This window comes from Cuculus canorus, chromosome 2, assembly GCF_017976375.1.
Source record: "Cuculus canorus isolate bCucCan1 chromosome 2, bCucCan1.pri, whole genome shotgun sequence".
Taxonomy (NCBI): Eukaryota; Metazoa; Chordata; class Aves; order Cuculiformes; family Cuculidae; genus Cuculus; species Cuculus canorus.
The window spans coordinates 90,754,485-90,767,462 of NC_071402.1; positions in this window are offsets into that span (position 1 = coordinate 90,754,485).

The following is a 12,978-nucleotide window of genomic DNA, read 5'->3' on the forward strand; positions in this document are numbered from 1 at the left end:
AGCTTTTGGAAGAATGTGCAGGAGAACTGCCCATAAAAGAAAACCCTCAACTTAAAAAAAAAAGAAAACTCTGTGCTTTTACCTGACAATAACAACACAAAAAAATCCTCTGAACTGAGGCACCTTGATGAACAGTAAATTGTTCTATTTTAACAGCTGTAAAAAGCAAAAGCTACTAAAAATCTTGGTCTAAATTTTTGTTGAGAGATGTAAAATATGGGAAAAAAAAATAATATCAACAATTAAAGATTACATTTGTTGCCTTGCATCTTCATTTAACACTTATTTGGAAACTTGTGAAAGTTTAGACTGTAATATGAATTTAAGCACCAGTTAATGACTTAGCTCCAGCTGAATATATCCTCATTATGCAAATGTGTCTTAATTTGTCCTGGTTACATAACAGTCATCACTGTTCACCACTGTTAGGTGAAATAACTCCTACAAGGGTCCCCAGTAAAACAAACATCCTGGCTGAACTACCATTTTCTGTAAGATTGAACCCAAGATGTTCAGACAAAGCCCTTTTTTAATATCCACAAAGTGTTTATTATGATGCTATGGTTATTCATAAAAAATCCCATACTGCCAATGATAACATCTCACATCTAAAACAATGGCCCAGATAAAGCAAAAGAAGCTTCTCTGAACCTCCGATATTGCTGTGCGTAAAGGCAATAGAGTAGATCTTGTCAAGGCTGAGAAGGGTTTAATTCCTATAAATCTTGTTAAAAACAGTAGGTAAAAACCTAAGGAGACTGAAAACTTCAGTCCAGACTTTATGTCTCATTGCTCTCACACAGGAAAAGCCCCAAACCATGAGGGATAGCTCATCTACAAGGACAGGTATTCGTGCCAGCCCTCCATCCAGGAGGATATGTGCTACAGATTCCACAGCACTGGTACTTGACACAACGATACTACTCAAAATGCAAGTTAAATGTGGGTAACACAGTATGGGATGAAGGCGCTGTATTAAGCTGTCCAAGGAAGGCAACACCTTCTCCTGTGTTTCCAGAGTACCATGTAATTTACAGTCACTGATGTGAGTTGTCTGGGAGAATATTAATGTCATCACTTCCCAGCTAGAAGTAGCAGAGTCATTATTATCATCTGAAACTGTATACTGCAGGTGAAAAGAAAAGGGCTTCTCTGCAAAGACATTCTTTCCTGGCTAGGAGACAAGTGGAATACCCTTTTTCTTATGCTTTTACTGAAATAAGCTTCCACACAATATTCAACTTCAGCCAAATGCCCTATAAACATTTTTTCATAGGAACCACATGATTTCCCTTATTCATATTTGGAAGGGAACAAAGCTGATTTAAGAAAAAGTATTTTGTATATTTTATTGCAAAATGTATTAGCATAAAAAAAAATCCAAATTTAAAAGGATACAGATTTTTACTAGAAAAAAAATTATTTGGAAAATTAAGATCTTTATCCAGAATCTGCTTTTTCAGCCCACACTAAAAGAGACACAGAAACAGCTGCTTGGGTAAAGCATACCTGAGCATAGGAGGAGACTTACATTTTTTCATCTCTTTAGCAGTATCACACTTTCAGATTCCCATTTACTTCTGGGAACCTTAGGCAACTTCATCAGCTAATAGAAGGGGGCTTGTGTTTCTGTTAGGTTTGACACATGTTTCGGTATGCAGTATAAAGTGATAATGGCAACAAATGTAGGAACGTTCTCAACAATGATGTTCTGTATCTCTGCAGAGTCACTGGCCTGTAAGGTGACAACAAGCAGATGTGCCTTCTATGTGCCATGCAGCAGATCCATGCAGCTGATTAACTCTGCCACAAGAGTTTGCTAAGCAAAGGAGGGAATTTTTCCTGTAACTTTTTTAATTTCAGCTATGACTATGTGGCCATAGAATGGGAGAGCTAATCAGCTGAGCACAGCAGCAGATGTCTGTTCTAGAGAAACTTTGCTGTCTTGGGAACTCAGTCACCAACTATACTATCAGAATTTCCCAATCACTTTATAAAGAAAAGTGTGTAAAGGACGTCTTTGTGTCTTATTATGGATCCTATTATATTCATATGGTAAGCTGAAAACCCAATAGGAAAGGGAGTTTTTAAGGTGATCCAAACCAACACATTAGAAATAACTGTATCAAGAAAGAACTGAAACAAGTAGGCTAGTGAAATTTTTCAGCTGTTTTTTTTCTACAAAAATACACATAAATCATACTAACTTGAAGCGTGGTGACCATCCCAGTCTTGGCACAGACCTGCTTTACATTATTGTGTTTATATTCCATCAACAATGGACCAAACTGAGCCAAAAAAACACTGGTCTCTCACATGACAGGATACTAACAACAAATCACAGAACACTGATTGCAGACTAATCACACATGAAAAAGGGTATTTTTAGGAAGAGCTGGAAGAACAGAAACAAGTCTGGAGTCTTGCTTGACCAAAGCTTGACCAATGCCTGCAGAGGACACACACTAGATTTCCACATGGTTCACAGTCTTGTTGGAGCTATTACAGCTCTTTTTGTTACTGCAATTGTTTTTGCTCCAGCAAAGATATAACCTGAGAAGATGTTCTGAGAAAGAAACTGGTGGAAGTAGATGTTTGAGGAAAGTCTGAACAACAGCCAAGGGCTTACATGACCAAAGACAGCCTGTACAGTATGAATCAACAACTTGCGCAAACCTTAATGGTCTATACAGTCTTGCATAAAGACACTGGAATTTTCCAGAATTGCAAGAAGCAACAGTCAACAGCAAAAGAAATATATTCTTTTCATCTAAAATATTAACAGGAAGAATGGGCCTCTTTGAGTGACTGACAGCAGCTTTGCAAGAGAGTAATCCAGGCCGCAATGTGAATTCAGAAATGTAGAAGGGCATATGTAAACAGACTGTTGCAGACTCAAACTTCACTGCCCCCACCCCACGTTGGCTGGACATGGAGCAGTGTAGAATTTACGTAGTGCTCAGTGTGGGCAGAGAAAGTGAGGCTGTCAGGCCCAATTGATGTAGACGTGCCCTCAGACACCCTACTTCATTCAACATTTTACTCTCTGAATGTAAAAAAACCCTACGCATTAGAGAAACAGTAAATGCTGTGGTCATCTCTCCTTTAGCTAAATGTGTGTTCATAAATCATTCAGCACTGAGGTACTCAGCTCTTGGTTCTTAGGTATGTCAAATCTCATTGTAGCATTCTTGCAGGGGCAAAGGGCCTTATCTGTTGGTGATGACCTATCAAGTGGATAGAAAAGGGTCTGTGTACAAGTAAGAATTGAGTCTACAAGTCTTTATGCTCAGTCTTGATTTCTGGCCAGCAGTGAATTAATATTTTTTACTGTAGCAGGTGTAATACGAGAAAATAAATTTCTAATAGGTGATTGTGGGTATTCACAGCTGTGTACTCGGAAGCTAGGGCAGAGGCTAGGGCTCCCCCAGGCAGAGGTATATGCACGTACACAACATGAGGCATGCATTTTGATTCCAGTACTTTCAGGATGCAGAGGGATGCATCCAGGCAGAACAGTGAGCTATGGCACTGGTGCTTTAAGGGATCTGCATGCCTGCAGAGGACACACACCAGATTTCCACATGGTTCACAGTCTTGTTGGAGCTATTACAGCTCTTTTTGTTACTGCAATTGCTTTTGCTCCAGCAAAGATATAAACTCACTTGGAACTCTTAAAGAAGTCAGAAGTCTTCAAATTCTGGGCAGAAAAAAAGACACAACCAAAGACTCTGAATGTAGTGTTACATTAGCCAAGGGTTACATCCAAGTATTAATCTAAAAAGCTCACAGACCAGGCTAGGGGAAAGAACGGAGTTTTTTATTTATTTTCTTTCTGAACTAAATGACAGAGTAGAAACCCACAGTGACTTGCAGAAAGCCCATCTACTGGAATGGCTACATCAAGATGCACACCACTTGTAGCGGCTGAAGGCAGAAGAGCCACATACTGAGCAAGAAATGAGAAAGCATTAGAGATCTTCCACCTCAAGTAGGCAGTATTTAGTGTTGCTGTTTTGAGGAGTCCTTTGCTGTTCCCACATGACATAAAGTACTGATCATCAAAAATGCTTAAAGAACTAAAATTCACAAGAGCTCTAGAAGTAAGGTTAATCTCCCTTAATGTTCCTCTTTAAAGTGTCCCTGCAGTGCAGAAGAGTCACTTTGTAAACATAGAATTTTTGTATGACATGCATTTCCCCTTGCACTTTTATGGCAGCTTTGCTGCTTTTTAAATGGCTACAATTTTAGGTAACCCCCAGCATGGTCATACCAGCATGGTTTACGAAATCCAACCTATAAAAAAATATTTTTTTTCTTCTTATAAGTATTCTTGCCCTCTTTAGAGACCATTCCAGTAGCAGAAGAGAATTTCTAATTTGATATCTAACAATTTGTCTTATTTATATACAGAAGGGTGAGGATGAGCTGCAGTTAGCCAGACAAAGCAGAGGGCTAAAGAACCAGATCTGGAATAAATGCCTCACAAGAAAAGAAGCCTCTCCTCGTAATCACATTAAACTGAACAGACAATTTTACTTAAGTTTCAGTCTGTGGAATTTCATTTAGTTTTTACTCCCCACTTTCATCACCTGTTTTCAAGGTTATGTGTTTGAAATCAGTTACCTAACTCCACATTTGGGCTCACAAACAACAGAGATGAATGACGGAAGCACTGAACCCTGACACATTTTCAAAAGAGCGTGCAGGATTAGGTACAATAAAATCCATAATGGTAGAGTCTTAGCTGAAATATTCAAAAGTGAGTTGAGGTACTTAATGACCATCTTAATTTTCTGTAAGCTCAGAGCACTCGCCTTAAGTAAAGCAGACTCTTTTCAGAGCATAAGTTGAGCAATTGATATCACAGATGGTTTTTAACATGTTGGTCCATAGCCTGAAAAATGTGGTTTATATTTTTAAAACATGGATGTATCTAATGAACTTGTTTAAATATTAAGCATCACAGAAAACATGAGGTGGAAGTCACAGAAGAGAACGTGATAGGATATAGGCATAGAAACCCATGGTGGGAATGTACCGTGAGCCACCTCATATGTTTTGGGACAAAATATAGTATTGCCTAAAACCAGATTTTTTATTTAATCATCACAAAGGTACACAAAGCTACAAATTTCACAGTTAGATCTAAACCTGTTAGCAGGCCTGAATGGCCACGAAATTTAGAGGTGATAAAATTGAGTTTTCAGCCCAGGTCTCTCATGAACAGATACATGTACAGTAAATATAATATGATTACATATTCACTTTTCACAATTTTAGCTGTACCTTAAAGTAGGAGGATGATGCTTTAAAAATGCATTAAGTTTGACAGTTAGAAAAAAAAGAGGTTGATTTAACATTTTAGAGCACAGAAGATTTTACCTCAACTTTAGAGAGATATCAAACTTCTGCTGTGGGAGATCAAGACCATCATTGCCAAGAGATTGAAGGATCTGGTAGACAAAAACAGTGTGTTTCTGAAATATTGCTAGATTATTAAAACGTTAACTATAAATGACCCACATGCAAGGCTTGAAACTAGAAATACAAGATGCATTGCAAGAATGGTGTGTTTTCTTTAAACAAGACTCAGTGATACCTCTGTCTGTGGGCTGGTAAATTAGCTGCTCTGTCCCAGTGTGAAACTTTCAACAAAAAAGAAGTAGAGTATCTGCAAAACTGAGGGATTTGTCTTGTTGTCACTCATGAAATCAGAAGCCTGCTCTCCCACCCACTGTGAACTATGCCAGCCACATCACTCCTTGTGCTTCCAGGGAGTTTTACCCTTGAGATCGCAGCCTTTTGTTACTCTACTGTAGGGCAATGTGGCAAGGTTTTGCTGCAACACAGTGAAGGCACGTTCACAGAATGAAGAAATGTGTTGTAAGAGCACATCACAAAAGAATTCCTCTTTCACTGGGGCAAGTACTAAAAGGTCTTAACTTCAGGAGTAAGGTCTACTAGGACCAAACACTGGCAAGAAGGTTATTGTTTTATTCCCCCACACAGCAGAGAATATGATTAGTTAATTTGGCCCATCCTTCAGCTGCTTGTCAGAGGCTGAGCATTACTTGTTATTGTTCAAAACTTCCAGTATTCAGACTAGAGATAAGAAGATTTGAAGTATGGCAGGCCAAATTCAGATAGACTGACAGAGCCTGAAAATGCACGCACACAGCCTTTTACCTCAGCTGCACTCATTTCCAAAGCAGAATTATCAATGCCACAGACACCAAACTCAAAACATGCTTTGAAAAAAATCTAAATAGCAACATTACGTAACTGCAGCTATTCTTAGACTGTGCAGTGTAAGAAGAGGAGAGAATCAGAAATATCACTATCAAATCTATTCATTAAAATACCCTTTTCTTACCTCACCACACTGTCCCACTTGGGATTAGCAAAAACAGAGAGGCTGACAGGATTAGGACACTCCCTTTGAACATAACTATCATGTTAAAACAAACACCATAAAGTGTTTGTTCCCTTTACCTCAAGCACAGTTTCCTGGCATGTGTCTCCAGCACAGGTCTGCTGCTCTTCACATCAGTGAACATGAGCAAACTCCTTGAAAAGCAAGTATCCTATTTTCAGATCTCTAACCAGTGTAAGACTCCCACAGTGGCCTGCTGATCTCATATGCTTCCACAGTTGTGAGTAGCCCATAGATGCTCTGAAGCCACGAGTTCATGCAAAAGCGGGCAAGTGAGTCCCTCCTCGGTTTGGTAACTGGTTGTTTACCTTCAGGCTTTCCCAGTACCAAAGTAAATTATGGGAATGCATTAGAGGTATCCCACTTTACTCCTCAATGGGGTATCCAAAACAGCACAAGCAACCAAGACTGCTAATGGAGTTCCAGGATTTTGCATCAGACTTGGGGGAGGTGGCATGGCTGTTTGGTACAGCCCCACATGGGACAGAGACTTGCCCATCTGTGAAAATTCAATTATTTTTGAGCATGTAATCACACATTAATGGGGCCAGAAGAAACATTGCTGACTGCTGGAGGCCAAAGCCCAAAGACACTTGGCTCGTGTTCCCACAGGCAACACGGGGGTGATTTGGAAGCAGTATACAGCGATGGAGTCGGTATTCCCTAAGCTACTGGCAGACTGCATGGGTTTGAATGGGTGAGGAAGAGGCTTTATTCACTGGAGAATCAGGCACAACTAAAAAATTAGGACTTTCTCTGTTTGTGACTAGTAATACAGATATTTTTGCTAGAAACCACCTTCTGGTGGTGGGCAGACACCTTACTGCAGTCATCTGCATGAGCTGATTTAAAACAGTACATGGATTCCTTCCAATGTCACTATGATTTTAGATCCCAGTTTTCTATTTAACAGATCTTCACAACACGACTCCTCTACATGTCTGTAACATATACATCCTGTTTTCACATTTCTGTTTTCTTTTAGTTGCCATCAAATAGCCCTTTCTCCACACCTCCAAAACATAAAAATGACAAAGCCAACCCCACTTATTTTAAATGACAACTTCATGCAAGGTTTAAAATCAAGGTTATTTTTTTTTCTACCAGTTGTTTCTCTGAAAACAGATGGCATTTGTAATGTTTCAGGATATATCCTATTTTTAAGTGTCATATGTTTCTAGTCTTATGCAGCGGACTTAGCAATCAGAAGAAAATGCCACAAGAGCTGGACTTTTTATGTGATGAGCAAACCACGCTCTCTCATGCCTCTCAGAAAATTATCTCCCCTTGTAAGTGCTTAGCAGCTAGGGTATCTGTATCCACCCTTCTGGTGCAACATTTCCTGTCAGCACTTGATAAGGAACAACCTGCATCCGGCAGTGCCAACTCAGCAGAGCACTCAAACACTGACACAACAAAACTGGCAATTCAAATTGAAGTTATATACCATGGTGTGTTGTCTAGTAATGTGGCATCACAGGGAACAGTCCCATCTTCGACCACAAAATTCAATATGATGAGAACATCCCATATGTTGCTTGATTTTCCTTTTGGTATTTTCTCCTGTGCACATCATGTTTTGACAGGGTAGCAGCTCCCTCAGAACAGGAGAAGCAATGAAAAATGGAGTCAGAAACTGACATGTTATTTAGGTTTGCTGTTTTTTATACTTTGAATTCATGGTATAAAGTCGGCCTTACTTCGCAAGTAACTGCAATCTCAATCTGCCTCTATTTTGATCCATATGTATAAGAATCCCCCCTCACAACGGAAGACCAGCTAGCAAACCCCAGCCCTGAGCTTTTGAACCCTGCCAGAGAGATCAGGCCAAGTTTTGGACCATGCTAACATGGATAAATGTCTGCTGGGTCAGAGTTGCCTTCCATCTAGCAAAGCGGAGAGAGTTCATACAGATTTGCAAAAGCCTACATGGATGTATCTGAAGTTAGTACTTGCAAGGAGTCATATGAAAAGGGAAAAAGCGCTGTTTGTAAAAAGAGAAGGCACACAGCCAAAGTGATGCATTCACTAAGGAAACAAAAAAGCTGACATCTCTAATACTCTGACAAAGGCTTCTGGGTTGCCTCTTCCATCAGTACCAGGAGCACCTCCACTTTTCTTCACATTCGTGATTAATTTCCACTTTGTTATTCTGTCAGGCTGAGAGCTGAAGCAGTAACAGCTCAAAGGCAGTGTTGTCTAAGGCAGCTTTGGTTGATTCCCTTACTGCCACCCTGTCCAGGCTCAGCAAGCCGTGCAAGGAACTATGCTGGAATGGCTTGTGTCAGTGGCTTGAGGAAGTGATAGTCAATTAGAATGCTATAGAACCCCCTTGAAAAGACTTTGAAATTCAGGTTAAAAGGAAAATGGATTCAATCTGGGATCAGGCCTAATGTTTGAGACCAAACTGGAGGACTCTGAAGATGATGAAGGGGAACTTTTCACACATGTACCTACCACCAAAGCAGCAGAGGAGAGAAGTCTAACTTTTCTCCGCTAGTTCCAGTGATGAAGATATTCATCTAGGACACTACAGACCAGTGTTCTCCTTTGTAATGAAATAGGAGCAGGACTGGATCTTCTTGAGAAAATTTCTCATGTGCTAGATGACTTTGAATCTCACTTGATTCCTTTCAACTAATATTTAAACTGGGCATCTCTGTTCCCAACTGAGAGCTCTGGCTGGTACAAAACCAAGTTATTCTCACTCTCTTGGCTCCGTGAGTATGTACTTTTTGCCAAAACCCCAAAATGGTTTTCCATCTCTGTTTTTATCCTCTCGGAACAATGTGAGATTTTTAGATGCCTACAACATTTGGGAAAACAGAATGGAATCTCTTCTGAGAAATGTACTATTTACTTCTTTCTGTATAGTTTCTTTAAATCAACAATTTTTATAACAGAGAGATCTCAGAAGGAAAGGAAATAAGATACATTCCTAGAAAACTGAAGCTGCGTCACCATAAATATCATAGGGAAAAATAATAAAACCTCTTGGGTACCCTTCCAACCAATTTACACAGTCCATCCCCTTAATGCCGAAGTTTAATATTTCTGCCATTAGACTGAGTCCCCAGGGTATGTCACAGTAAGCTTGAGTGAGCACATATGAGAACTGTTAGTAGGATAAATGGCCTTATGGTCTCACATATGCTTATTTTCTTGCTACTTTTCTACAGCACTTAAAAAAACAGTCTTGTCAGACACTAATCTCCATACTGGCACTGTTTTGTAGCATGTGGCTTTGAACTTGTGAGGCTACTTGTCAAGGAAGGTGCTCAAGTTCAGGAGTAAATTCAGTCTTAAGAAATCATATAACCAAAGAGAGAAAAAAAATGAACCAAAGACCCATTTTCAAGCAGACTGCAGAGGATAGCTCCTTCCCTTTCAGAAAGGCTAGGCATATAATGTCTACTCCTCAGTCTGAAGAAATAAAGTGTTGCAAATTCTAGCCCCCAAAAGTCAGGAGATGTCTGTGTAAACCTCAATTCATTCCCATGGATTCTATACTCCAGGATCAAATATACAGTATTTTCCCCCAGTTTCCAGCCTTGTTCAGCATATAGGACGAACACAAAGAGGGCATATTAAAGTGGTCTCTAGTCTAATAAGACACACAACTAAAGAAGTCTGGAGATGCGTGGTGCTTGCCATTGACATAAACCTGGAGACAAGCCAGTTTCACAAGTAGAAGGCATGAGGGATTGCCTTCCTGCATGCCCACACAGGAGCTGGAGGCTCCACAGTGCAGACCAAGAGCCCCTCTTCTTGCCTTAAATCCCCTCCTGCAAGGTTATTAAGAGAGTCTATCAGATCAGAAAGCAAAAACTGCCTATGCAGCAAGTCCTGTAGACTGGAAACCCCAGGGCTGATGGTAAAAGCATGAAAGGAATGCACAGGAAAGATATGGAAATGCTTTAGATTTTGCAGAGGAGTTTCTCTGGTTCAGGCCCAGAGATCCTCATCCTCAAACTGTGCAATGGAAAGAGAGGCTGAAAGTAAAAGGTGCCCACATGGAGAGACAGGCACAGTCAAAACACCTGGTGTGGGGACAAGGTATAATTCCAATAGAGGGTTTGACAGAGAGAATGAGTTTTCTCTCATATTGTTTTAAGGGGTGGGTTTGTAGTAATGGTAATTCTATACCACCCTGGAGAACAAGATTTTCACCCTTCTCTGGGCATAGCTTTCCTACATCACTGAGTCACCCAAGACTTTTCCTAAGCCAGCATCTTAAGTGTACCAATGTTTTATTTTACATGTGCCCAGTTTGGAACATTTCGTACATTGACAGAGCATAAGAATACCCACCTCCCACTGGAGGTCAATGGGCACTGTATTTTAAATCCAAATACTAGAAGAGAACAAATGTTAAGTACACTGGTCCTCCATATCCTCGATACAGAATCCAAAAGGATTGGGTACATCAGGCAGTAATGGCTGTAACACCTGTATCTCAGGGATTCATATACAGGATGGGGCTTGCACCTCTACACCTCATAGAGTGCTGGCTGCAGGCAGAAATCCACCTGTGTTCACCAGCAGCTTAGGAACTATGCTCAGAGTATTTGCAGTCCCTGAGGAAAGTCTGTATTCAGTGCAGGTTCAGAGGCAATGCAAAGGAGAATAAATGGAAATGAAAAAGCACCATCCATCTTGACCGAGGTGAGAAATCCAGAGTGAGAAAATACAGCATGTTTTAAAGCAAAGACACACATAACAGAGGAAAAGGATGAAGGGACAAATCAGGGGTTTGGACAGCTGAATTTAAATCAGGAACATGTAAACATTTAGCTTTCAGTGCAAAGACATACAAACACACACATACCTACATTGAAAATTGATCCAGACACCTCCTACTGCCACTAGATAGAAATATATATTCATATGCTACAAAATATGCAGCCCAGGTTACTCTAGCCTTAGCTTCTCTCCCCGATGGATATAATTCATACATGGTACACTTCAGTAGCCCTCGGCAGTGAATTAAAAATATTGTTTTATTTACAATTCTGTAGCAAATAATTCACTGTAGATATACGTCAAGATTTTCATTAAATATTCATCATTCATCGGTTTGCTCCTGCTGCCATAAGGCAGTGCAGTGGCAGTACCAGTGCTTAGCGTGCCTTAGAATTACTGAGAGTACCTTTCCCTCTGCAATAAGGCAATAAATCAGAACTTGTTTTCCAGGAATTTTTACTTTGAAAATCACTTGATTTCTGTTTAAAGCAGCACTTTGACCTAAAGCTCACCACCGGGTACTGAAGCTTCTTCGATGCTATAGTCATAAATAATAGTTTGCTCCTAGGATAGGTCATGCTCCAATCTGCAACACTCCAGAGGTTTTGCAGGTGCTATGTATGACCATCAGAGATATACAGACTCTTTCAGAGGAGACATCCTCTTGCTTGAGGAGCCACTTTGAGTGAGATACTCACTTCCTACTATAAAGCACTTGCACATTTAAAAGTGTGGCTCAGATTTGCATACCATAATCTCCGGTTTTGCAGATCAAATATGTTCCTTTTTATGTAAAAAAAAGTATGTACTTAAAAACATACACTGCCTCTCTCACTACTGAAGTATTAATAAATTCATACACATGTCAGACTTTGGAGAACAAGTCTTATGAGGAGCGGCTGAGAGAGCTGGGGTTGTTTAGCCTGGAGAAGAGGAGGCTGAGGGGAGACCTTATTACTCTCTACAACTACCTGAAAGGAGGTTGTGGAGAGGAGGGAGCTGGCCTCTTCTCCCAAGTGACAGGGGACAGGACTAGAGGGAATGGCCTGAAGCTCCGTCAGGGGAGGTTCAGGTTCGATATCAGAAAAAAATTCTTCACAGTAAGAGTCATTGGGTACTGGAACAGGCTGCCCAGGGAGGTGGTTGAGTCGCCTTCCCTGGAGGTGTTTAAGGAACGGGTGGATGAAGTGCTGAGGGACATGGTTTAGGGAGTGTTAGGAATGGTTGGACTCGATGATCCAATGGGTCCTTTCCAACCTTGTGATTCTGTGATTCTGTGATTCTGAGTCTCAGTGGAAGATAGTGCTTTTGTGCTTGATTTGGAGTTAACCACGTAGCTGGAGAGCCTGCAAACATTAGTGCCAAGTTTTAGTTATCCTACAGAGATATGTTTTCCAAAGTTTTTTTTTTTCTTGTGGGGTTTCCTCAGCCATGCCCCAAACCAGGGAGCTGAATATCATGGATCAGATATGAACAAGGTCTTACTTCAGCCATTTAAGTACAAGAACCTTGAAGCAGTCATATCTGAAATCTCACCACAGACAACAACATAGCCTCAGTGACCTGGATTTTTCACTTTATATCTGAAGAGTCATATGAGGATTATTACACAGAAGACAGAGCTCACTTGGTCAGCCAAAAACCTAAAGATTTGCACCTATAAAGATATTTAAAGATATATCTCAAAAAAACAGATGCATAAGATGGTTAAGGACAATATTGGCTTTAACATTGTCTTCTAGAACAGCAAAGGAGGAATCTTTGCGTTTTCTAACTACTAGGAGAAATCAACTTATAAC